Genomic DNA, 5,529 nt, shown 5'->3' with positions numbered 1-5,529 from the left:
TTTCACTGGGAGATGCTAATAGCCGTTAGCACATTCCGTGTTTTATCCCCTGCTGCACGTGTAGTGTTGTACTTCCTCTGTTATTAAAAATAAACACAAGGCTTTATTTACTAACAAACTGAGCAAAAACAACGTGTAAAATGCCAAAATAATAACTGCCATATTTTCCGGACTATAAGGCGCACTCCTGAAATCTTCTCAAAAGTTGATGGTGCGCCTTATAATCCGGTTTGCCTTATATATGATTAAAGTGGTGCTTACTGACCATTTTATGTGATACAATGTGCTCAAAAATCTGTTATGTGCATGTACAACTTTGGTAAGCAACAAAGCCACTCTGCTCTATGGATATTCAGATCTTTTAATGACCCGTGAAACCACTTGCACAACCCACTAGCCTAGGGATTGTATGCATTAGTGCAGTGGATCTTGACCCCCCGACCTTCAGCCATGGTGAACCAAAGCTCTGAAACAAATAGTGGGCCTCTGTCAAACGTAACGTCTGAAGGACAACCAAAGTTGACAAAAAAGCTCAGGCCACCACTGCCGATGTTATGGATGATAGGGGACCACTTCAGGACACCGAGTGGTACAATCTATCATGGTCAGGAGATGTGTGAAACCTTGTGATGGAGGCAAAGGACCCCACCTCTGCACACCATTGATTAAAGTGTACCTCTGCACTCCAATCAGTGCACACCATCATGCAATGAAGGTGTGCACTGATTGGAGAATATGAATTATGTAGAAAACATATGTAGAAATATAACCCGTTTTCAGATCAGCCTCTGACTTTTGACTTGTCAACATGGATGTGGAAATCTCCTACAGTTATGAAAGGTCAAGATACAGAGGATAGGAGTTATAATTAGAACATTTTGGAAGCAGACAGTAACTTGGCTATGTCTGCATCCGAAACAGTGCCGAAACAGCTGAGCACACAGCTGGTGTTGAGCATGCAAGAAGCAACTGTGGTCAAGCCCGCTGCCGCTTTTAAAACAACAGTCAAGCCAGCCCGAGTGCATTTTGTAGGTCATGTGAACACCATGAATTACGGTAGTAACGCCTGAGACTACATTTTATTTTTTTGAGACTACTTTTTAAAATAAAAGCAATATGTTTGATGTGTATCAACCTTTTTTTTATACACATAAACTTGAGTTAGTTGAAATAATTTTTACTGCTTTATGCAATATGTTTTATTATTCAGGACTGCTGATGAATATGGAAATATATGTTTTGGTTACGCTCATTAGCCTCAATAACTTCTAAAAAAAAATTCCCAGGTGACTACTGTTACTTATAGATGACAGATGAAGATCTCCAGATGTTACTCAGTAAAGTCTATCTACATTAAGTGGAATTTCAGAATTAAAGCCCTCCAAACTCTCTACATTGTCACCTTGACCTTAGTTCCTGTCAACGAAGTTATTAAACCTTTTGTTTTCAATTAAAACATTTTTTTTATCCAACATCAGAGTAGAACACATCCAGAATGTGCCAACAAATGTCATCTATATTCGATGTGGAGTTTCAAAATAAAAGCCCCTCAAAATCTCTACTTCAAGTTACTTTAACCTAAGTTGCGGTCAATGTTACTACTAAACCATACATTTTCAGCGGATACTGTCACTTTATCATGACAGTAGAACCCCTCAAGATGCTGCTTAACAAATTTCAATCACATCTGATGTCCAAATTAAAGACCTCCAAAATCTCTATATTTAGTCACTTTTACCTAAGTTGCTGTCAACTTGCAGCCTCCCTGGTTTCCTACCGCAACGCGGGGAGGAAAACAATCCGAATCAGCACAGCGCATCCTATAACCTATAAAAATAATTTCACTGTTGTCAAAAGTCCACAGTATTGGGCTTAAAAGTACCTAATAAAACCTTAAATTTTAATTTTGTGAAGCAAACTTTGGAGCAGATCAGACTCATATTCGCTTGTCCCCTTATACCAGTGCGTTCTCTGTGCAGGCAGACAGAAGCTGTGCTTTTTTATATTTATTTATACCAACAGGAGTAGCATAGATTGGAGCCCACGGACGTGGAGCAGAGCGAGTGGAAAAGGCTAGGGCCGGTGTAAAAGGGGATAATGAGGTGCTACTCCATCTGCAAAAACAAGTTGTGTGTTCTCCATTTTGTTCTGTGGATGAGTGGCTGAATACAGATACAGTTTCTTTGTCTGCCTTTGTCTGTTTTGGTCTATGGTGTCTTATTGCTGTGTAGCTGTGAGACAAAGTGAGTGGGAAAACCATGTGCCTGTGCAAGCGATTATTTATGTTTTGCTTTTTTTACAGATTATGCATGATGACATCTCATTTTAAATAAATTCACAGGTTTTATTAACGGCACAGTGGGTAGCGCTGTTGCCTTGCAGCAAGAAGGTCCTGGGTTCGAGTACACCCCTGGGTCTTTCTGCATGGAGTTTGCATGTTCTCCCTGTGCATGCATGGGTTCTCTCCGGGTACTCCGGCTTCCTCCCACAGTCCAAAAACATGACTGTTAGGTTAATTGGCTTCTCCAAATTCTCCTTAGGTGTGAATGGTTGTTTGTCCTGTTTGTCTCTGTGTTGCCCTGCGACAGACTGGCGACCTGTCCAGGGTGTACCCCGCCTCTCGCCAAGTGAACGCTGGAGATAGGCACCAGCAACCCCCGCGACCTCATGAGGGATTAAGCGGTTTGGAAAATGGATGGATGGGTTTTATTAACTATATTTTATTTATCGTTTTGATCATTTAACTTGTACACTTTATTGTGTTGAACTTACCTTTCTTACTTAATTATAGCTCCCTGTTTAGAGCTGATATCACAGGAAGGGAAGAGGGGGAAGGAAAAACATATGCAATTTTATTAAGTCATATTTAGGCAGTGTGATCTTAGCTTTATGGATGCCTTTAACTACATGGATGCATCATCCATGCAGTTAAAGGCTGTCCAAAATTGGCACATCAGTCTGGGGCTCCTTTCCTCCCCAGGATGAAGTTCTTACTGGTGACCCCGTGAAAGGTTACAGAACAGGAGCTAGGAGCTATTACTAAGGGTATTCGGATGGAGGCAGAGAAAATTACGTAAGATACTCACTTTGGCCAGGCTATATCACAGCCTTATTTACATAGCAACTTTAAATGTGTCAAACATGAAAGCTCCAGGTCTTGGTTTACTTTGGGAAACTAAAGAATGGGTCTTAAATCTTGGAACTTGCAATGGAAAATTAGCTATTATATAAGTGGTGTGGTTTGCATAGCCTAAATGCATAGCTTTTAAGAAAAATGTGTAATACATGTGACCCTTTTTTCCCACAAATATAAAAAAGCATCCTCCAAGACTAGTCGTTCCATACATTTTTTAAGGGCTTGTAAAACAGTAATAGAAATACACCAAACTCTTTACAATAATTTTTTAATGTATATCCTAATTTTTTTTAGCTTCTGAATCTGGATCAATTCTCAGACTATATTCATATGAAAAAAATTGTTGGGAAAATTGAATAATAATCATAGCAAAAAGTGAAGTAAAGCAAGCAAAGTAAAACAGCTTTCTGAGGATATTGTGGTTTAAGTTAATATAAATAAAAAAATTGGGCAAATATATTTTCACATAGGACCTACTTGTTTTGGATAACTTATTAAAAAATAAATCATTAGTTAAAAATTATTAAAAAAAATTATGTGAAAAAGCAAACAGCTCACTGCTCAAAGCAGTCTATAAAATGTACCAATTCCATAGAAGGATTTAAAAAAAAAAAAAAAAAAAAGAACATTGATTCAAACCCCACCTGAGCAGAAAGGACCAGTCTCTTCTATATAAACTAGTTTTTCTCTGAAAGGTGATGTAAGATATGTAGAAGGATTTGCTGTTTATCAAGACGACATTTGATAAAATCTCCTGCACAATTTAGTTCTTTATTAAAATAAATATCCAACAGAGAAACTGAAAACGTCATAAATGATACAGTGATGCGATATATTTGGCAAACTTAAATATTTCATGCTTTTACTATTTAAGCGATTATGTGTTTTCCAATTTGTGTTGAAGCTCATCTCAGCATCAAAGACCAATCCCTCATTCATCAAACATGGAAAGTGAAATATCAGAGGATGAACCTTTAGACCTCTGTGATGAAGCTATGAGGTAAGACATTTGATAAAATTTCCTGTACAAATTAATTCTTTAATAAAAAAAATAAAATAAAAAAATAGCTGTCCAATGGAGAATTCTAAACTTCACAAGTGAATCAGTGATGTTATGTATCTGGCAACCCAATCTATTCCATGAAGTTGAAGTTTTAGAAATTATATTGCAAATGATTATGTATTTTGAAATTTGTGTTAAAGCTCATCTCATCATGGAAGACCAATTGTTAATTCACCAAGCATGAAAACTGACATATCAACGGATGAACCATTAGACTTCAGTGATGAAGCTGTGGGGTAAGACATTTGGTAAAGTTTCCTCTGCAAATTAGTTCTTCACTCACACAAACTATTCATTAGAGAAACTCTAAAAGTCATTAGTGATACAGTAGTATGATGTATCGGGCAACCTTACCTAGTTCATGCCATTGGATTGTTAGAAATAATCAGTTAATGTTTTTGTATTTTGTGTTTAAAGCTCATCTCATCATGAAAGACCAATCGTACATTCACCAAGCATGAAAAGTGACATGTCAAAGGGTGAACCTTTAGACTTCAGTGATGAAGCTGTGAGGTAGGACATTTGATAAAATGTCCTGCACAAATAATTTCTTTAATAATAATAATAAAAAAAAACTATGTAATGGAGAATCCTAAACTTCATAGGTGAATCAGTTATGTTACATATCTGGCAACCCAAAATATTTCATGAAGTTGTAGTTTTAGAAATTATATTGCAAATGATTATATTTTTTATAATTTGTGTTAAAGCTCATCTCAGCATCAAAGACCAAACGTTCATTCACCAAGCATGAAAACTGACATATCAACGGGTGAACCATTAGACTTCAGTGATGAAGCTGTGCCCATCAAAACCAACGTATTCACCAAGCATGAAAAGTGACATGTCAACGGGTGAACCTTTACACTTTAGTGATGAAGCTGGGAGGTAAGACATTTGATAAAATTTCCTGCACAGAATAGTACTTTAATTAAACAAAATATCCAACAGAGAAACTTTAAACTTCATAAGTGATATAGTCATGTGATATATCTGGCAACCTTAGATTTTTTACACAATTGTAGTTTTACAGATTAAGCAATTATGTATTTCGAAATTTGTGTTAAAGCTCATCTCATCATGAAAGACCAAGCGTTAACTCACCAAGCATGAAAAGTGACATGTCAACGGGTGAACCATTAGACTTCAGTGATGAAGCTGTGGGATAAGACATTTAGTAAAATGTCCTGCACAAATTATTTCTTTAATAATAATAATAAAAAATATTCAATGGAGTATCTTAAACTTCATAAGTGAATCAGTTATGTTACATATATGGCAACCCAATCTATTTCATGAAGTTGTAGTTTTAGAAATTATATTGCAAATG

This window comes from Fundulus heteroclitus, chromosome 1, assembly GCF_011125445.2.
Source record: "Fundulus heteroclitus isolate FHET01 chromosome 1, MU-UCD_Fhet_4.1, whole genome shotgun sequence".
NCBI lineage: Eukaryota > Metazoa > Chordata > Actinopteri > Cyprinodontiformes > Fundulidae > Fundulus > Fundulus heteroclitus.
The sequence above is the reverse complement of the archived record's forward strand: the minus strand, read 5'-3'. Positions refer to the sequence as shown.